Here is a 23,052-nt window from a genome sequence, read left to right as displayed (position 1 = left end):
AAAGATGGTATGGTAGGTGTGAAACCAATCTCTACAAGGTGTCACATGAAATGACGCACCCGAATCCAAAATCCAGCACTACGCATACATAGAATGTGTCTTAGAAGCCTGTTAGGCATCACATGAAGAAGATGCAAGTATGTAATCCTCATTTGAATTAGTGGCCTGCATGACATTAACCTAATCTATCTTCACACTGGACTTTGCAGGTACAATACTGCGCTCAGAAGACTTTTCATGCACTTTCTCTTTTCCCTTTTCTTTACGCTTATCATCGCACATCTTATGGCACTATGGCCTAATATGTCCTGCTTTCCCATAATAATGATAGGTAAGATCAGACTTTTGTCCACGAGACTTACTATGGCCACATGACTTTGACATGGACTTCTGAGAGTCCTTGCCCTTATGATCATTATCATGCTTGCCATGCCTGCCACCTCTAACGGTCAATGCATGTGAAGAGCGGGAAGCATCATTGTTTTTCCTGTTGATTTCCTCAATCAATAAAGCACTTTCAACATCTTTGATTTTTAGCCCATCAAACTTATTCATGCATATGGCAGTACAGAAGACATCCCATGATTCAGGCAAGGTGCCAAGTAGAAACAACAGGTGCAAGTTGTCTTTGAACTCAATACCCTGTGACAACAGATTCTTCATGATAGCATGAAACTGGCTGAAATGAGATGATAGGGATGTCGCCTCCTTCAGGCAAAGGTCCATTAACTACTTTAGCCAATACATCTGTGACGCAGGACTCTGCTGCGCATAAAGCTCCTGAATCTTCTCCCATAAGTCCCATGCACTCTAATTCTCATCTTCAACAACACTATGATGGACCTCTTCTGAGAGTGATAATATAATGGTAGACTTGCATAGCTCATTAACTTCCATCCAAACATCAGCATCCATATCCTCAAGTTTAACAGCCTTGAGATGCAATGGTTTAATCTACAACTTCTGCACCAAAACCTGCCATATCTAAGACTTCCAATACCCATACTTGGTACCATCCAACTAGGCAATGTTAAAAAGAGTTGTGTCTTTCATATGACCAGCCATACTGTCCCAAATCAAAGCAAAATTGCAAAATTGCAGGTTGCTGTAATTAGTAGAAAATGCACTAAAACCACTGCTAAAATTGACTGAAAGAGTGGATATCACCAAGAGAACCACCTGTCTATGACCAAGATAACATCACACAGTAAGCATTACCCTCATACAAGTGCTCAAAATCTGCAAATTTCAGCTTGCTGGAATAAATTACAGTAGTATGCAAAACTGTCCCAAAGTGAAGCAATCACTGATACATATGTCATTGCAACTGCCGTGTAGCAAGATACATCCAATAGTGAGTGTCAAGGGGCAAGAAGGTACCCAGAACTGTCAAACCAATAATCTGTCGGGCAAGATACATCTCATAGGTCTAGAAGTCATGCATGTAATGGGTCTCGAAAGAGAAGAGATCAAGCACAAGCACAACTGATAGAGCAAGAAGCTCAATTCATAACCATCCAAGATGCATACAAAACTGACAAACCTGTGACAGAGATAGGTGCCTACCCCAATAGGCATATCAAATCATCCCACTACAGACTAACTGCAGACATAAAGTTCTCAAGAGAGTAAATGTATGTAACTATCCCACAAGCTCAAGCTCGAGTGTAAGTAAAACTCTGTGTACATCCAAGTATGCCAAGAGGCTCCCACTAGAAGTAAAGTTAGATGCAAATAGAGCAAGCAACACTCAAATACATTGAGTACTTAGCATCAGACATTCCAAATCCCAGTAGGATACATTTGGAGCATAAATCCCAAGCTATCTCAAACCCATAAAGCATAAGCTTGAAAGCATTCAAATAGCATGTAACTAACAACCAAATGTAATGCCCAGTAGGTCCAAAAATGCTCAAATACATCCAAAGACGAAGCTCCAAGTGGCTGTCATGCATGAGCAAACCAAGTGGCAGCCATATCTAACCAAAGCATAAATGCAAGAGGCCTAAATGTCAAACAGTGACAATAGGCATAAATTGATCCAAAGAAATGCCAATTCAATCCAAATTCCAGTGAATGATGACCAAGGCGGAGCCTAATCCAAGCTCAAAAGCATTTCGGAACCACAAAAAATAATTTGACAATCTCCAAATACATTAGTATGATTATTCAAATCGCCTATAAGCACCCCGTATCCAAGAACCAATGCATACACAAAGTAAATGAGCTTCAGCCCACTGTATTATAGCAATATATTCATTATCAAATGAAGCTCAATCAATGTCCAAATCTACTCCAAATCAGTCCCAAAGTATGGACATAGCATCCCATAACATCTGGGCATCACCGGGCAGCAATAGGCATCAAACGGGCAAGCGAAGAAGCATCAAACATCAAATGTCAAGTGCTGCCCTATTTTTGACAGTCCTGGGACAGTGTATATAGCAATGGCTGAAGGTGGAAGCACTCGTATTGATCGCCGGGAGTTCAAAGATGATCGGGAAGCTTGCAAACAATATCAGGAAGCCAGGGAAGGGGCTGGAAATGCCAGAAATGGATCAGCCCATTCCCCTAAAAATGTGCCACATTTTGCGCTGGCTGCTTTTGGGGGCTAGGGAGTCTTCTACAGTGCTACTAAGCACTTGCCAAAGATTAGGGGGCTCCAATGCATCCCTACAAGGTGCCAAATGAAGGCCAAGAAGATCAGGGAGGAGGCAGGAGATCAAAACATGCCTGCAAATGAAGGTGCCATGGCTGCCATTGAAGCTCGAGTTGAAGCTCTTCAAATTCGGGCTGAATAGAATGCTGGAAAGCTCCAATGCCTTTGCTCTGATACCAGTTGAAAGGAAAGTAGAACCCAAGAGGAAGAAGCTTGGCGGTGAGGGCTATGGTGAATGGAGAGCAAGCGCAAGAGGGAGAGAGAAACTCAAAGTGGGAACACCCACAACCACAACGTGTGGTCGGGCCTTCCTTCATTCAAACTATCACTAAAAGGATAAATAATAAGTGACTGTGACGGGCGCCCGCCACCTACAGTGTGCAGTGGCAGGTACTGTCAGTGTAGTAAGGTGTAGTAATACACGGGCGGCTAGGCGGAGGCGCCTTTACCCCCAACACAATGGAGGGAAGTACTTCTTTGGATGATAGCCATTAATCATAAAGGGATCATTAGAGGTGTCCACAGCTTGTCTCTTAATAGAGCTGTTAGGGTTGACACCAAGTACCTTGTAGGGCCCCATCCAACATTGTTGTAGTTTTCCTAGGAACTTGCTAAATCTTGAGTCATAGGCTAGGACTACGTCACCTTCCTTGAATTTATTATGCTTGGTGAAGTTGTCATGATAAGCCTTCTATCAAGTCTGGGTAGATTTCATACATTGTAGGGCCTTCCTACGAGTCTCGTCCAAGCATTCCAAGTGTACAAGACAGTGCTATAGGGACTCATCATTGCCTAGGCATTCTTTGATAGCCACTCACAAAGAAGGCAGTTCCAGCTTTACAAGGAAAATGGCTTATGTACTGTACACTAGTTAGAAGGGTGTTTGTCCTATAGTAGCCTTATGGGACTTGTGATGGCATATCTTGTATAGCTCTGTCAACTCCTCCATCACCTTATCAAAAAGTGATATCTCTATCACTTACTAGCTCTGAGGGACTACCAAAATGAGTAATGATATTCTTGTATACGAACACGGCCACATTGTTTCCATCATCCTACTTCAAAGCTTTGGCTTCACACCACTTCATCACATAGTCCATACAGACCAAAATGTGTATGTTCTACTTCCTTCTGGCTGGCAAATCGATGGTGCCAAGGAAGCCGATGTTCCACTTCTTGAACAACTTTAGGTGAAGGATGGGCTATAGGGGTATGGCTATAGATTTGGTAGACTTTTCCATTTGCTGATAAGCATCACAATGTTTGCAGTAGTCATAGGCATCTTTGTGTAATGTAGGCCACCAATATCCTGTGAGTAGAGCCTTTTTTGTGGTTGCTTCTCCTGCAAAGTGTCATCCATAGGGCTTGTATGACATGATTTTAGAACTATCCCGATCTCATCTCTACAATACATCTTCACAATACTTTATGTTTCCTCTCTTGTATAGAGCACCACCTAACAGGGTGTAAGGGGCTGATTCTAACATAGGCTTCTTCTTCTCATAACTAGAGATACTAGGAGGATACTATTGAGTTGCCAAGAGGTTGGCTATATATGCATACCATGGGGTTATAGTTTCAACCAAAAAGAGGGAAGCATCAAGGAGATCTGGGTCATTCTGCTCCTCTTCGTCACTTTGAGGGAGTCATGACAGATGATCATTTAGGACATGGGAGCAACCCAGTTTGGTCACCACTTCAAAATTGAACTCTTGGAACAAAAGGAGTCATCTCATCGTTCGGCCTTTCACATTTTCTTTGTTCATCAAGAAGGATAGGGCCTCATGGTCCACGTAAGTGTGTCGACAATACAAGTAGTGTCGAAATTTTTCCAAGACAAACACCATTGCACGCCATTCAAGCTCCATCACTATGTAGTTTCTTTCTCCATCAATTACTTTTTGGCTTGCATCGTAGATAGGTTTATCTAACTTTGAGGAGCCTTTTTGACATAAGATTACACCTAACCCTTCTATAGATGTAGCAATGTGCACATGGAATTCCTTTGTCCAATCAGGAGGTTGCAAAATGGGTGCTTCAATCAGAAACCGCTTCAGAGTGTTGAATGCTTCATCACAATTAGCAGTCTACGTAAACTCTATATCTTTCCTTAAAATCTTATGCAAGGGGGTTACCTTTGTTGCAAAGTGTGCAATGAACCATTTGTAATAGTCCACATGGCCAAGGAATCCCCTCAACTATTTGAGGTTGGTTGGTGTTGTTAGAGTTACAATCTTCTCGATCTTGGCAAGGTCTATTGCTATCCTTTGTATAGAGATAGTATGGCCTAGAAGAACCCTTGAAGAGGCTCTAAAGATGCATTTGTTAGGGTTGAGAGAAATCCCATACTCTCAACATCCAGGCATCTCCAATGCTCATGGATTAGGCTATAGACACAAAAGTTGTCTAGGTATGCCTCGATGAAATCATGTAGGTGATTTTGGAATGCGGCCATCATCACTTGTTTGAAGGTATCGGAACATTATAGAGCCCAAACAACATCACTCTATAGTCATAGGTTTCCCATTCTGTTGTAAAGGTCGTTTTGGATTGATCTTCTTCTGTTATTTGGACTTGGTTATATCCACTAAATCTATCCAAGCAGGAATAGAGTTCATGCTAGCCACTATGTCTAATAGTTGGTCTGTGAAAGGGATAGGAAAATGATCATTCTTTGTCTTGGAGTTTAGCTTTTGAAAGTCCACAAATATTTATAACTTCCTATTCTTCTTGGGTACTACTATGATGGGTGAAACCCATTCACTATTGGCCACTAGATAGATAAACTCAGCTTCAAAGAGCTTTAGTAATTCGGCTTTCACCAGGGCTAAGTAATTTTTTATTCATGTGCCTCTAGCTTTGCCTCACAGTCTTGGCATCATGCTCTAGGTCGATGTAATATTGACACACCATGGGATCAATCCTCTTTAGATCTTTATACAACCATGCAAACACGTCCAAGTTTTCCTTCAAAAGCTCATGCAGGATCGATAGTTCCTCTTCTGGAAGATTGGTTCCCACCTTCAAGTAACGTTCGGTACCATATGTATCCACAAAAGTTAATTACTTATCACCTCCCACTTTGCGAATGAAGATCCCATTGACTACTTCAAGGTATAGATCTAATTCCTTCAAGGGAGTGGTTGTAATGTACCCGACCTTGATTATGTGACGGATAATGCTTTAGTAGTTGCCTAGAGTTTACTTTCTAGTTTTCGCCATCAGTACTCTAACCAGAATGATCGGATTTTATCCGGCTAGTTAACCCTAGGTCTACCCCACAAGGGAAGAGTCCTGGCGTTACCCACAGAGGACCGACCTAAAGGTTCCTAATTTACTTAACAGTTACCTATTAACAACTCGCTCACATCCAGAGGTGTCCTTTGAGAGGCTTCTTGTCCAGAAGGAGTGATTGCCATTACCCTTGGTTCAGGGAGTACAACACTTTTTTCCAATAGTAGACTAAGGATTTATGAAATCCCTCGTAGTACTCTAGCATAGCTGCGGTACCTTTCCCCTAATATAATTTACCGTTTGGGTTTGGAGACCAAACCCTAGGTAAGTCAGCGAATTGGCCCTTCCTAGAGTTTTTTCCTAGCGTTTGTTTTTGGAAAAACCTCTCGGCTAACTGAGACCACCTTGCCATAGGACTAGATTCCTCGAGAATCCATCCATCCACTTTCCTCTATGGAAGTTCTTAGTTATCTAATTACCTACCACATTATGTGAAATATATAAAAATAACTTCATTAATTTAAAAAATCCCTTTATGTACAATTGTTCGTTTGCGTAATTTACTCACGAACATACAATCAGAATAAAACAAATTCATTGATTATGTTCCATAATGTGTGTTCTCCTGCCCATACAAGAGAAAAATTACAATTTCGCATGATGTCTCATCTAGCGCATCTACATATCACCAAGATCAAATCCACCTATAGCTAGCGTTTTTAGGTGTCCCAAGTAGAACTTGGGCCATTATACAGGGGACCAAGTAGTTCATAGGTGCGTAAAGGATTTACTAGAAAGAGCCCCCCTAGCACCCTATCCACCTCTCCTACTTAATACAACCCCTCCTAGGAGACCTCTCGCCATCGGAGCCAGTTCATGCTTCCACGAAAGTAAAAACATCCCCTCTTGGTATGGGAATTCAACACCTATCCTTGGGGGAGGTATAGGGCTCCTCAATTTTTATCTATTCTAATACTTAATTCAATCAGAATTTAATCTAGAAAATCACAAACACGATTGATGCCTTCAAGCAATTATGACTTCAATCAATTATGTAACTTTTAAGTGATGATTAATCTAGTAGCAATCGACACTTGAATTTCATATAATGAACTCTTCCCCATGGAATTTAACTAAGGGTATCTAGATTTTGGGGTCTCTAACTTCCCAGTTTAAGGTTTATTCTTGTAACCAAGTTTCTTGGCCTTAAGTCAGTTTCTCTAACTTAGAGTTATTTCCCGTTTTTTTTTTAATCTTCTATTAGAACTTCTAGATTAAAACTATATCCTTAGCTAGTTTCTTCAAGGTTTCATTCTTAGTAAATTCGTCTTGAATTCACTACTTCTCTTTTCTATGGGGTTAACATCAAAATTCCTCATGATTTCTCTTGAGTTCTAGGTTTTCATAGTTCCCCTAATAGTTTCTAGCCTATAAGTTATTCTAATAATTTACCAAGTGAATAGTCTAAGATCGAAGTATTTCTCAAGAGACTTATCTTATTTCTATTGAATTCAGATAGAAATTTTTAGAAAAACCTGTGATATCACGATTGGTAAAGGGTTGTTATTTGCGGCCATGACTTTGTTAGTGACTCCCGTGCTAACAAGTCTAACTATTGCTTCCATGTTAGTAGGGTCATTCATGATTTTCACTTTGGAATTCTTTTTTTTCAGGGCCATGATGGAAATATGATTCATAAAAGAAGAAAAACATGACAGTAATACCAATTGGCAAGGGTGTAAGACTCTTGATGATAATGATGGATATTGCAGGATTCAATCATGTAGGCCTCGCAGATGGTTCTTCTTGCCTCGTGGAGAGCAATATTTATCTCTCTCTGGTAGATGGAATAGGGACAAGAGTAGAGGTATGACTTCTAACGAGATTGATAGAATAGGATGAAGTTCTTCAGTGTCTTCTCTTGTCAGATTAGAGTAGAAGAGGATGAGAGACTTTCAGCGTATCCCCTTCCTTGGGTTGAATGGAATGATGCCTCTTTGTCTCATAAAATAGAGTCTCCTCCTTCTCGATCAGTGTCTCGTCTCCCCCTAAATACTCAATTTGCTTCTTGAAGAATGCACACTTTTTCTTCTTAGCATACAGCTTATGAGTCCACATTGTCTCAAGAGCTATCCACAGTTGTGACTCGTGACTTCCTTCATCCTTGGAATAGGTTAAGATGTCGTCACATAATACAAGGATGAAATCATCAAGATAAGGTCTGAATATATATTGCATTAATCTGTTGAAGGTAGTAGGAGCAATTGTTAATCCAAATGACATTATGATAATCTCGTAATCAATGTACCTTGTGCTAAAAGCAGTTTTTGGGATATCTTCTTGGTTGATTCTGATATGGTAATACCCTGATCTAAGATCAATCTTGGAGAAAATCTTCTCTCCCTTATAGTCGATCAAGTAGTTTGTCGATCCTTGGAATCGGATACTTATTCTTGATTGTTACCTGATTTAACCCTCGATAATCAATGCAGAGAGGAGAGTCCCATCCTTCTTTTTCTGAAATAACACCAGAGCTCCTGAGGGTGAGTTATTGGGTCTAATGTATCCGTGATCTAAGAGTTGTTTGAGTTGTTCCTTTAGTTCTATGGCTTCTGGAATGGACATTTGATATGGTTGCTTTGCAACTGGTGCAACTCTTGGTACTAGCTTTATTTTGTGATCTTCTCTTTGTGGTGAAAATTTAGTTAATTCTTCAAGAAATGCATCAGAACACAATATTAGTGAGTTTGGGAATCTCCCAATTCCCATTTTTTGAATACTAAAAAGGTGGCACCCAGATACAATGCCTATAAGTTTCTTAAAACCATATGATGTGACCTATCATTGGAAAGCTCTTGAAAAAGTGAATCTATTGAGCTATAGAGTGCTCAATTTTTAGAGTTATAGTATCCAAGTTATGACACATCCAAAGATTTGACCACATGTCCCAAACTTATGGAAAACTCCCATATTCCCTAATATGGTGTTTCGGCATATTCCCTAAGCCACGATGGTTCATCTTCGACTTCTTTATCCTGTTCAGTCTTATTTAATTTGATTAGGTATATAGGTGAGCCTTTTCTTATACCTTTAGTGATTCGAGAAGCTTTCACTAATTGAATCTTTGGTTTTCTTGCTTCTCCTTGTTGTCCTACAAGATTCAAGAATGTGACTTGGCCCTTTTCACAATGAATATGAGCATAATTGGGAATTAACTAGTCCATTCCTAACAGGCACTCATAGGTTCCCAGGTTCATCACTCTGAATTGCATGTTTCTGGTCTGATTGCCACCCAAATTAAACTCCACCTTACTTGTATGTTGTGTTGAGTGATATGAATGAATGTGTGCTTCCAAAATCAATCAAAATTTTAAAGGGTTTACCATTATAGGTTGATGGTGTTTGAATCACTGAGAATTATCCATTTGGTCCCTTTTTGAGAGAGGCGTGAATTCTCGCTCTCTCCATGTTGATTTCCAAGGTGGGATCTTCATCATATTCTACTTTCTTGAGGGTTATGCTAGCAACTCTTCCTTTAGCTATGTCTATCCGGCTCCGATCGTTATGAAACTTGCTTTGGTGTTCATTCTGTCCGAGTTTTGGGCATCGCCTTTGGATGTGGCCATGTTTGTTACAATAATAGCACCTAAAAGTATCCTTATTACCACCAGTAAAGTTTTCCACCACCGATGTCTTAGCCTTCTTGCTATTAATAGATTGGAATTGACCTTGGACTCTTTTTGTATAGCTGCTAGTTATATTTGTATTTTGGAACTTATTATTCCAAGGCTTATTGTTTCTTGGTTTGGACTAGAGTTCTTGTACAATCGGTCTTGCTCTTATCAATGCATCATGGAGGTCGGATGGACGCATTGCTTCAAGCCATGTGTTCAGGGGATCATCCAATCCGTGGCAAAACTTGGATACTTCATGTGCAATATCCATAGATGGTGCATACTTGAGAAGTGTTACAAACTTCGAGTAATAGACTTCCAATGCCATTCCAAGTTGCTTTAGACCAAAGATTCATTCACTTTTATGTGTGGTATGCTGGCAGAAGATACCGGCCAATGTCACACAACAAAAAATCATCTAAGTTCTGCTTGGGTTGTCATATTGGTGGTTGTTGGCAAGGTGCATCATCATCATCCTTTCTTGAGAAGGGTAGATTAGGGCAACTCCACACAATCTTTGAATGATGCAAACTATATAGTCTCTCATTGAACCCCTTTAAGTGCCAATTCTGAGTGAAGCACAGATGCATCCTAGGACACGTGGTGTCCAAGAACGGCATTGCCACTAACTTCCCAAAAGTTAGGGTTATTGTCAACCTTCCACCACCAACCAACTACAAGGGAGTTCAGTGCTTCCTAAGGCATACAAGATACTATCAACAATTCATGTTTTACTATGAATTAATTGCTAGACCACTCTACAAATTGTTGATAGTATTCGAATGGGCCGAGGAGTGCCAATGTACATACGAAGAGTTGAAAAAGGATTTGATAATTGCACCAATACTACAAGCCCCAGACTAGACCATAACCTTCCACGTCCACATAGATGCCTCGAAGTTTGTCATGGAAGTGGTGTTGTGCCAGCCTGGTGAACATAATCTAGACTATCCAATGAGTTTCACTAGCAAACAATTCAGGGACACTGAAATGATTTATTTCACGATGGAGAGAGAAGGTTTAGCCATGGTATTTGTTGTGAAGAAATTTTGGCATTATCTATTGGCTATGCCTTTTACTTTCTTTGTTGACCATCAAGCCTTGTTCTATCTTGTTAATAAACCTTGTTGCTATAGAATGCATTGCTCAATGGTTACTTCTACTATTAGAATTCAACTTCTCTATGGTTGTGCACATGGGCAAATAGCATTACATGTCTAACCACATATCCTGCATACCCATAGGAGAAGCCGTTGGATAGGGTATCGCCAACAATTTTCCAAATTCACATCTTTTTAACCTGTATAGTGAGAAAGCTTTGTTTAGAGCCAACTTGACACCATACTGGGCAGATGACATAGTCCAAGTACTTGAACATGGACTACCCAAAAGACTTATCGAGAAGGCTCGACTTAGGTGACTCATCTTCAAGATGCAACCCTATTACTTGATAATAGGATAGCTCTATAGGTTAGGGCAGTACAACTTGCTACGTAGGTGCGTGTGTGAGCATGAAATGCATGATGTACTTGCAAAAGCACATAGCAGAATTGTTGGAGGACACTTCAGTGGAGACATGACAGCCCACAAGGTGTTGCAATCTCAACTATGGTGGCCTATACTTTTTCAAGATGCGGTGTGATTTGTAAAGCACTATGATGAATGCCAATAGACCAAGGTACCTATTCGCAAGGAAAAGATAGAGTTAACCCCAATCATTGCAAGGAAGTCTTTTGAAAAATGGAAATTTGATTTCATCGGGCCAATTAGTCCCACAACACAATATTTGTAGGCTAAGTACATCATAGTTGTCCAAACTACCTCACAAAGTGAGCAGAAGGACGAGCCACTAGAAAGAATGATGCTAGAACCACAGCTAAGTTCCTGTGGGAGTAGTTGAACTCACGATTCGGCTATCCCATTGAACTAGTTAGTAATCAAGCCATGCATTTCATCAATAAAGTGATTGCTCACCTCCTATCTACCTTTTTTATCGTACATCAGAAATCCTCGCCTTACAAGAGAACATCGAAGTGGAATCTACAAATAAGATCTTAGTGAACGCCTTGACCAAGATAGTCTCTACTTCACCCAACGACTCAGACAATAAGTTGATGGCAGCCTTACGGGCCTATTGAACAGCTTATAAAATAGATGTAGGACAAACTCCCTTTAGGTTGACCTATAGACGCCATTTTATCAGTAGAATTCCTTATCCCTAGCCTAAGACTAGCCACTCAAGAGAGATGGAATGGGAAGAAGGCATGGACAGAATGCCTAGTTGAGTTATAATGCCTATCAAAGACTTGACTTCTAGCTACCCATGCATTGATTTTCAAAAAGGCACGATGTGAGAGCTGGTTTGATAAGCATTTCAAGCAGTAGGACTTTGACCAGGGCGACCTCATGTTGTTATAATCAGTGAAAGGCCACAAGTAGAAAATGAAGTTTAGGGGATTATGGCCTTTTCGAGTTTTCCCCATCAATCAGACTGGCAATGTGAAGCTCAAATCCCTCGATGGAGAGGGCATAGGCTTCTTCAATGGTAGCTGCATAAAGAAGTACTACGCTCCCACACATCCAGTACACAAGCCTCCCATGTTGGATTCCCCTATGTTTGAGTTGCCACAATTACGAAAATTGAAGATGAGGATGAAGAAGCAGTAGAACATGCTTACGTCTACATAATAGTCCGTTGCCCAACAAACACATACCTTCCATGCATTGATCGATGAAGGAGCTAATGTTAATATCTTAACTCCCAATCATTGGGTTCAAATCGGCTGACCACAACTACAACCCATGAGCGCCAAACTTGTTGTACATCTATTTTATAGGCTGTCCTACTCCACGAGCACCAGCCTTATGGGCCTATTGAATAGCCTATAAAATAGATGTAGGAAAGTGAAAATTTGTAGCCTCTATCGAGTCTAAGAGCATATCCATAATCTTTTATGTGTTGCCAAATACAAAAGGTGCTAGTAAGGAATTGCTTCTAGGCTGCTAGGATGATGCCCCTTTAAAAAATAGGCCCATTGCAATGTCGACTACGAGTCACGGCACATTCACCTTACCATCGGCAATGTATGCATCCTGACAACTTTTAGCAAGGATAGTGTGGCTCCATCAAAGCCCTTGAAGCAACCAATAAAGAAATCCACAACCAAGTCTCAAGAGGGGGGTTGTGACTTGTCACAACTCACCAAGCCTCAACATCAATAGAACGTGGATATGAAAGCCAAAGCCCATGAACCCAAGTTCAAATGGGTACCTAAACATCAAGGAGGACTGCCACCAAGAAGTAACCAAGCACGACCTTGTAAGGCTAGGAATTCACCCTCGAAACTTAGGAGGCAGAGAAGAAACTATAGGCATCGACGAATGGTTAAGTTGCATTGGGTCCCTAAGACTTTATTGCAAGTGCAAGGCTTTTACGAGGGCAATACCAGGATATTGGTACCCAAAGCCACGACTGCCAAGCACACTACTCAAGCGCAACCCTCGATCTTGCCCACACAAGCTCGCATGACAACTCAAAAATTGAAATCATGAACAACTCAAGCTGCAGAGCCCAAACCCACTACACCTACTATAGAGCCTCAACAAGTCTATCGACCAAAACTGTAGCTTCATGCCTCCAAACCACCTCCACCTGCCACTACTAGTGTCCCCAAAGCCTCCCAAGTATCTAGCAACACAACATCTACATCATAACCTTTGCCTGGTACACAAGTGACTACACCACTTCCTCAAAAGCAGCCAAAATCTCCAACCTTAGCACTGCAGACCTATCTAGCCCAATCAAACCTCAACCTCCCATCAATTCTTACCTTAGCCTTGAACTTGGCTGAAAATATAGGTGATAATGTGGTTACTTGCCTTCGACACTTGGATGCTACATTTACTATACTTGCCAAAATCTATGACTAACTAGATTTAGGTCTTTTAGAAGAGCCTTTAGCCATGGAGATATGTACGCTGCCTTGCTCTTAGGAAGAAACACAATTCGTATTCATTAAGGCTCCCTAGGCAGCTGAAGAGCTAATTGCCACCAAGATTTTTTGTGAGCAAGCACACAAACAATGGCTCATCACCTCGTATAATAAGAGCCCAATCCCTACCACATACCAAGAAATTGAAGAGTTGAAACAACTTGATGACAATGATTCCTCTTTCTTACAAAAATGATATGCTCTCTAACTTCAATGGGAGCTAGAGGGCTACCAAATCATAACCAATGCTAAGCAGAGATGTGCCATCAAAACCTCAGAGTACGACCCAACTTATGTAGCTCCAACCTCCTATAGGGCATTGAGTGACCACCATGCGCAATCAACCCCTAGAAGAGCACATCATGGCCCACCCCTATTTAGATCACATGGGATGTTGATGGAGGAGAAGTTATGCATTTCCAGTTGAATCGACTCTAGTGACTTCCTAATGGATGTCCTAACTTACCTCACACACGTAATCATCCGACCCATCGACATGGACCACTATGCTCACATGGAGCACAACCCAAACTTCTATGCCTAGCTCCTCATGTGAAAGTAAAATACCATGAGTAGGCATTGAATGGCCTTAGTCTGTTAACCTCTAATTAGGAAGGATTCTTCTCCTTTCCAAGGGAGGAGGAGATAAGGTGTGGAACAAAGATGTGGACCCTAAACCTCAATCAACATCCAAAAGCTGAAAAAAATGGATAAAATCAACTTATGATTGAGGAAAAGTGTCACAAATTTTTTGAGGAATGTATGGACTGTTCAAAGGAAATTTACATTTCTGTATTTAAGCATTTCAGTTTCCATATAAGCATTTTCTCTATTTCCTACGTGTCTTTTCGTAAAAAATTATTTGAAGAATACTAACAGTGAGCTATGGCTTCATGATAGGCACCTACAATGGTGACAGGAGAAAACCAGCAAGTTGTCATTCTTAGAGGAAGAGAAAGCAAGGTATGGCCTCTCAGTGAAGATGAGGGCCTACAACCAGCTCAAGTTCACGCACATCTTGAATTTGGAAGATGTAGTCATGGAGGAGTAGGCCATAAAGCAAATTGTGAATCAATGCAAGTTGTAGATGTAAGTGGAGAAGGTTGGCCAAAGCCGTGGATTATGAAAAGTACGCGGAGTTCCTCCATACCTTCAACAAGAACTGTGGCACCGTGACTATGTGCCAAGGAGAGGCCACTAGCCAAGTAGAAATTGAGCTAACCCGGAGATGGTGGAGGGAGCATTGGGCCTGGCCAACAAAGTTGAAAGATGGCTAAAAAGGGGCGTGTACAACATGTTGGGAATGGTCAAAGTGCTGGTCCACACTAACTAAAGCATTAGCTTAGTTGATATCCCCGACCTCGAAGTCCAACTACAAGCAAAAATGGTGCATGCCTTGTTTTCCATCCAAAGGTACAACATGTTGATGAGCAAGATCAACGTGCCGGTGTTGGAAAGAATTGTAGCCAAATCTTTTGATGAAGTGAACTTGAATGGCTTCATGCGGAAGACCATCGAGACTATAAGGCATTAGCTATAGATGGAAGACCCATAGGTGGAGAGTCCCCAGCCTCCAAGGCAAGGAAGAAGTTGTCGTCTAAGGCCTCGACCATTGGATTTGGTGGGGTCTTGATTGCCATCATTAGGGAGGCATTGGGGGAAGCACAAGGCGACAAAGGAGTTGGTGAGACACTAGACACGTCCCCTCTCCACCAAGAGCAGGAACAATCTAGTGAGAGAACCATGAGTGACGAAGAAGGACAACACGAAACACAGTCTGGCAGGAGCCAAGAAGTCCCCAACAGGAAGACCCCTCAAAGGAGAGTGAAAGAGGAGAGAAGGAAGAAAGAAAGAGCTGACTACCTCAAGGCCCAAATGAAATCCAAGGAGGTCGAAGAAGAAAGAGAGAGAAAATTAGACGAAGAGGATGAGGAGCTTAGAAAAGGAGAGAAGAAGAGGACATAGCCAGGGCCATCCACCTGTCACAGTGGAGCAACTCTCCAAAGAGGAGGAACTAGCTTGCATGAAGAAGAAGGCCTGGTAACAAGTTCCCAAGTGCCACAAATTATGCCACCCCCAATAGCAGAAGGCAAGGGCAAGGGTTTGATTGACCCTATCCCACATGTCCTAGTGCCTATCACCCCAATCTTTGCACCACACAAGGCACTTTGATTACAGTAGATGCCAGTAACCTTATGGCATGGGTGCAATTTCTGGTCAGTAAAGAGATAGCTCAAGATGCAAGTGGAGGAACCCCAGTGACGGGAACAAAGAGACCGGCAGCTGCTACAAATGTAGAATCATGCTACAAGTGGAGGAACCCCAGTGATGGGAACAAAGAGACCGGCAACTGCTACAAATGTAGAATCATGCGACAAGATCCTAAGAGATAGAGTGTAGAAGCATCCACGATGACTATCCCTATAGTACTACCGTCATCTATGGAGTACGATGATTATGTCAAAGAACTCATTTCCCAGCTAGAGAGAGCGAAGGAGGAAAAGATGGATGTGGTTGAGTTAGAAGCGGAGAACGATGCATTAGCGGCCTTCCAACTCAAGAAAACTCGCCAAGTAGCCGGTTATTAGAAAGAAATAAGATATGGGTTGCACATTTGACCCAAATAGTAGGAACCAACCAGGGCCCACAAGATCAATGAAGCTACTTACTAAGGGTAGGTTCGATGGTCCAAGAAGTGGACTTTCTAGGAATCAAGGAAAGAGAGCCACAAGAACACAAGGGAGAGGAGGTGCAAATGCTGGCTGAAGAAGCATGAGCAAGCCTTGAAATGGGGAAGCAAGACAAGGAGTTAGTCCCCTAGCCCCCTTCCCCACAGCCAGAAATACAACATGGAGGTAGACACCAGTGTTGAAAGAAAAGCAGAGATCAAAAAGAGAAGAAAAAACATGTTGGACTAGGCATGGAGAAGGCTGAGAGCTCAACTAGTAGTGTCCCCAAAGGCACCCATCCCTCCAAGATAAGACTGTTTCCTAGTAGACTGGAACACAGAACTCATAGTATGGGAGTAGAAGGAGAATGGCCATGAGCCCTTTGACTTTAATTTCCAATTCCCCACCACATTGAGGAAATTTCTATCAAGCAAGGTGGTGGAAGAGGTGATTAATGTAGCAAGAAGCCTGGGAGACAGATGGGTTGCCAAAAGAGAGAAGAATCCTACCTTATGGGGCACAGAGGCTCTTGATGAGTACTAGGATAACAAGGTCATGGAACTGCCCAGAATGGTGAAGGGCTACGAGTTCCAGCCAAGGTGGAGAAGGCACATATGGGATGGCAACATGGATGCATGAATGTTGTTCTACAACACCCTACACTTCCAAAGGAATAACCCCATCTACATGCCATATCCTAGAACGGTAGGAATGGACTTCAATCCAAATGTCCATGGCCGATATGACTTCCAAAAAATCTATAATGTTAATGCCACTAAGCTCGAGGAAGTGCTCACCTTTTCTGAGCATGAATTATATGCCTTTCTTGACCACTTCCTCAATGAATTTAGCTCCTGCACGGACCCTACTGCCCTCACAACTTTTAATTAGCTTAGGCTTGTTAGAATATTATTAAGGCAAGACCCTACTCCGCAAGAACACTGCCTCTCGCCACTCTTTTTTTATCTCAATGCCGGTATAAATAGTTGTTCAATGGCTAGGCTAATGATCAGTGTTGCCCTCTTACCATATTTTGGCATAGCCCTCTTAGAGGACATGAATGACAGTCGTTTCACTAGCTGCAACCATCCCTTTTTGTCCACAACCCCTCTCAATGTTCGAATGAGCCTAAAAGGATACATGCAAGGGAAAAGTTGTCTTACTAGGTCCCTTAAACCCCCCACTTCTCTCTCTCATGGCCACAATAAAGACTAGCTTCTTATTACAATTTATTTTATAAAAAAAGAAAAAAAGAAAAGAAAAGAGAGAAGAAAGAAGAGAAAATATTGTAGAAGAAAGAGAAAAGAGAGAAAGGAAAGGACAAGAACAAGAAAACAGAGAAGAGAAATCACAACAAAAAGCAAGAAACTTAGGAGTGTCACAATCACTGCACCTAGGGGTCCTCAAGTTAGGTGCGTCTGGTGCCTTAAATCGGCCAGCTCCACCCCCTAGCCCATTCTAATTCCCCACTTCATGCTTGGGGCACATCAAGGGCAGTGCATACCTAAGGAGGTCAACCTCACCTATGGTTAGACATGTCTCCCTAAGCTGCACCCACCGCACCTCCCTCCCACATGAACTAGGTCCTCAAGTGTGGGATAACACTTGGCTTTATGTGGTTCCGACCCAGTTCCCATTTCCACTCGCACGAGCACAATGCACTACATGGTAAGGTAGACACACCTACTAGCAATGCGTATGCTACCATAACAAACTCCATTGTATTAGCATGATCATGTAGATGTGCTTGTCTTCTAGTATGACTAGCAATAGGAGCATCCAAATGACTATATTTTATAGTCTGCAAATACCACCTAGGCATTTGCCTAGCTTCCTGATTATGTACATGCTCTTGATTAACTTGCAATTTAGCATCGTGTTGAATATTCAGATCAACCATACGCTAAATTGTTGCATTGTTTAATGGAGCAACTGGTCAAACATTTTGTTCATTTGCTAAAAATCCAATTGTATCACCAAAAGAAATGGCTAGCAGCCCTTCAAACACATCATTTTCAGCCTCATATGTGTCAAAACTAGCAAGATATGATTCTAAATTTTCATAAAAAACCACACTCCTATTGACAAAGATTTTCTTGGAAATAGGATGAGACAATTTGTACCCTTTGCCCTCACTGTTATATCATACAAAAATGCACTTGATAGCATTGTTGTCCAACTTCTTTACCAATACTTTGGGAATATGAGCATATGCAAGACACCCAAAAGTACAAGTCACCAACTAAAGGTTTCTAGCTATCCCAAGCCTCAAAAGGCACGATATTTTTCAATGCCTTAGTAGAGTACCTGTTCAAAATGTGACAAGCACACATAATTGCTTCCATTCAAAAGCCATGTGGCAGATTCTTAGCTTTTAGCATACATCTAACCATCTCCATGAGTGACCAATTATTCCTTTCTGAAACCCCATTCTACTTTGGAGTATATGTAGTAGTATGCTGACGGGAAATGCCTTTTTGCTTCAAAAATTTATTCAGCAAAGAAGACATGTATTCCCCCCTTGGTCCGAATGAAGAGTCTTAAGAGCTAACAACCAAATTAGTTTTCCACAAGTGTAATAAAAACCAAAAATGCATCATACACCTTTGACTTTTTCACCAATGATTAGTCCCAACAAAAGTGAGTAAAGTCATCAAATGAAAGTGACTAAATAATACCATCATCAAATGACTTTGTCTGCATAGGTCCACATACATCCAAATGCACAATGTGTAACTTGGCTATTGCCTTAAAAGCAACATCACAAGGAAAGGATAATTGATTCATTTTTCCCAAAATATATCCCTCACAAATATGCTCAAGAGGTCTCGCCAAGAGAGGTAAACCATCTAGCATCTAAGTATGTTGCATAAGCATCCAATTGCCATAGTTAACATGCCCCACACGAGCATGCCATAACTCTACCTATGACATAGTAGGAGTAATAGTAGATGCCAAATAGATTGCTTGATCAATCAAATAAGCATCTAACTCATAGAGTCCATGACACATAATATGCAAGTCAATACCAAAGTCAATAATTCTTTATCCCTGACCATGCATTTTTCATCATCAAATGTGACCTGCATACTACACTTTGCTATTAAGAAGAAATGGACAAAAAATTATTCTTTATCCATGGCACATATAATGCATCCTGTAAATGGAGAGTAGAGCCATCAATGGCTTTCAAGACAATCTCCCCAACACCTCTAATAGAGTAAGATGCATTATTGGCATATTGCACAAATTTACCAATAGGAGCTGTAATAACAATGGTAAGCATATCACTACAGCCATGTAATGTGCTTAGAAGCACCATTGTCAAAGAACAAAGTGCTAGCATCCTTTGTATAGCTAAATGCTCTATCTATCCAAGAAGAATCATAATTGCAAGTTTAAAATAGTAGTCGCAGTCAACAAAAGACACTGAATCTATAGTAGTAGAAGATGCATTAGAAGACATACATCCATGATTCATTCTTCTCCTTGGCAATGCACTTCTTACCTTTTGTGATGTAGTGACTTGGCTTCTTACAATTATGATACTTGCCCTTCTTGGCTTGTGTACCCCCTACTTCTTGTTGCTCTGTGAAGTGCCTAAACTTCCAAAACTCCGTGGATCATTTCTAGAATGGCTACCCTTGCCCTTCTGTCTTGCCACCATAAAAGCCTATTCAGAGGCTACAACATCCACTCCACTATTTTTTCTTGTTTGCTCTTTTTCTAGGAGTAAACTAGCCAACTAAAGAAATGTAAATGGCTATGGAAAATTTATCATGGTGAGATTTAAGGCTATGTGAAAGGCCAAATAAGAGTGTGGCAAGGAATTCAATGTAGTAAAAGATCATCTATGCATTAGAATAATACTCATCTACATTGATCAACTACTACTCATGCAAGTCTTGAATTTTGTTGAGATGATTTTGCATGGCATTGCCTTCATCCATCTTCACATTCTCAAACTCATTTTTTAAGAAAAAGATGTGTGTCTCATTCTTTTCAGCAAACATATACTCAAGTGTGAGCCATGCTACTTGTGAAGAAGTAGTAAATTAGTACATGCACAATTATGGGCCATCAAGCTGCCAATACAATCAATGACAATGCTTGGGCACCTTGAGCCTCCTAAGCCTTTTGTGCAACATATCTTTGGGTAAGTGGCTGGAGCTAGCCCTTGACCACATCCTCCTTAGGGAGGAATTGTAGGAACCACAACTCTAAGATGGACTTCTTCACCCCACTAACATACTCCCAAAAATTTTTTGTAATCAGCACATTCTTCATCATGAAGGACCATAGAAAATAGTTATTGATGTCCAATCTATCCTCTTTGGATGCATAGGTGAATACATCACTTTGTCCTTGATTGGCCATTATAAATGTCATTTTAAAAAAAACACGTGAATAAGAACCAAAGTTGCAACAACCTAGAAATCTGTAAATTTCTAGAAATTATAGCATATAGCAAGCTATAATTAGCAAAATTGTGTTACACTTGATCACAACTATCCAACGTGCACATTGTCCAATGCACAAACAATGCTCAACATCACAAAAATTGCAAAGCCCCAAAATTTAGCTATTTGAAAATTTGCACAATTTCAATCTATTTTAGACTAAATCTTTAGTACATGTGCTAATATCTGCTAAATATCCAAAAGCCCCAATTTTTTAGATGTTCCTTTTATCTCCAATGTGAGTTGAGGTCAAGGTAGGAGGCCTAGTGGAGCTATGCAGAGGTGGAGGTGGTGAGTAGGGTCAACTTAGCAAAGCTAGTGGCGATATGCTAATGACGGAATTGGCTACACTAGTAGTGCTTGACCAAGGGGCGATGCTTTGAGCAGTGCACTAGTGGGAGTGTAGGACCATGGGGCAGCTATGAGCACAGGTGGCACAACAGACAAGCTCGAGTGGGGGCAACAAGGTTGGCAGTGCTAGGATAGACAAAGGGCAGCAATGATAGTGGTGCTAGTTGTTGGCAAGCTTGGCAAGTCAATAAGCTAGAGTTGGTGACACAACTGCTAGCAGTAGTTTGCAGGTGGGGAACAAGATAGTACATAATTTGATCGGAAGAGATCTGATGAGCCTAGAGAGGTTAGCTAGACCGACCTGAATCTAGGCTCTAATACCAAATGTGAGAAGGGAGATGGTAGCTCTCACTTGGAAGGACACAATAGACAATGGAGAGAGTGAGAGTGAAGACACAGCATGATACATGATGCAATTCCCAAGTGTGTAAGTGAAAGGACAAAGTACAACCCTTACACCCTAGGGTTGTTGAGGTGCATTCACACCCAAAAGGTGTAAAGTTATGGTAAGTGATTGAACTATGTAACATAGACACACAAAAGAGAAAATAATGTGATTGGGAAAAAAAACTCTTGTACAAATAGTAAAAATTGCCCCAATGTTTTGTTGTGGATCATCAACAGTCCTCTTTGAGCATAGGTGTGAGTCAAACCCAATAAGATCAATGTAAGTGAGTGAGCGTAATAGTTGATTCAATGAGAATAAGAAAGGAGGGGGAGCTAAGCATCAACTCCTTTGCCCATAAGGTGTAGTCTCATATCCCCCCCTAAAACAATGCTTAACCAGTTTTAGGACTAACTCTTAGGAAGGCCACACTTGTCGATCTTTCCTTTAAACTTGGGCAAAGCCACATGGCTAACCAAGCCCACTTGACCGTAGGATGATTTCATTGAGAAATCATCCATCTACTTCCCATGGTGTTGAGGCATATTTTAGTGTTTTGAATATGTATGCTACCATCTTGTGATCGTATATACAACCAACTTCATTAATTAGTGTTTGCATAGGATTCATGGGCATGCCCCTAAGATACAAATACTAAGCAATCCATTTGAAAAAAAAAAGCTATTTTTTATTTTTATTTTTATATGCACAACCACTTCAAAAGAAAACCAACCTAAAATCAGGTTATCTTGGGTCTTCCAATGCTCAACCATGCTAGGCTTGTATACGTTTTCAATCCTATTTTAGGTCCGGGACTTAGATTACAACTCAAACCATAGCCCCACTAGTTCTTGCCTACCATAAGGGTAAATGCTCCTATACATGAGACTAAACATACCTAAGTGATGTTCGACCACCTTAGGTAGTATATTAGTACTCCGAGTGAAGAGTAATGGAGGTGGCTTTGGAAATGGTATCATCCCTCATTTTCATCTTGCCTACTAGAGCCACAAACATACTTAGTATAATTCTTGATGTCGTGCCAGGTCCATTTCCTTTCTCTATAGTATCCAGGAGGGCAATAAAGACTCTCCAACATCTTCATGAAGTCTTCTTGCAAAGTATAGTCTATCGAATGCATAGTAGATTGATACATAGTATAAAAGACTAGAAAGTTGTATCAAGTTTCACCTTGAATCTATACATGACAATTAGGTTAATTTATACAATTATATATGCTGGAGAGAAAACAACTCAGTTAAAATAAAAAGAAAACCAATTGTATTATTTCATTATCTATATACAAGGGCTTTGTTTTGCACAAATCTCATATGATATACAAAGTCAACCATGGAATTATTGAAGGGAGATAGCCTCATATTTTGGTGGCTCACTCAATATATCTAAGGCTAAATACTAAATGGGAAAATTGGGAAAACTCTCCACCTGATAACCATAAGAGTGGGATCTATGGGCGAATACAACTCGATTGGGTCATATGACTCGGATAATCTTAATGTATACCCACTAGACTCTAGGAATAGCCTCACTCATGATACTCTACAAGACCTAGAGGACCTAGATAGAAGGTAAAAAGTCAAACTATGTTGTGCCTCTTGGCCCAATGG

This window comes from Lygodium microphyllum, chromosome 10, assembly GCF_053477565.2.
Source record: "Lygodium microphyllum isolate KBCC chromosome 10, Lygodium_microphyllum_v1.1.10, whole genome shotgun sequence".
NCBI lineage: Eukaryota > Viridiplantae > Streptophyta > Polypodiopsida > Schizaeales > Lygodiaceae > Lygodium > Lygodium microphyllum.
The sequence above is the reverse complement of the archived record's forward strand: the minus strand, read 5'-3'. Positions refer to the sequence as shown.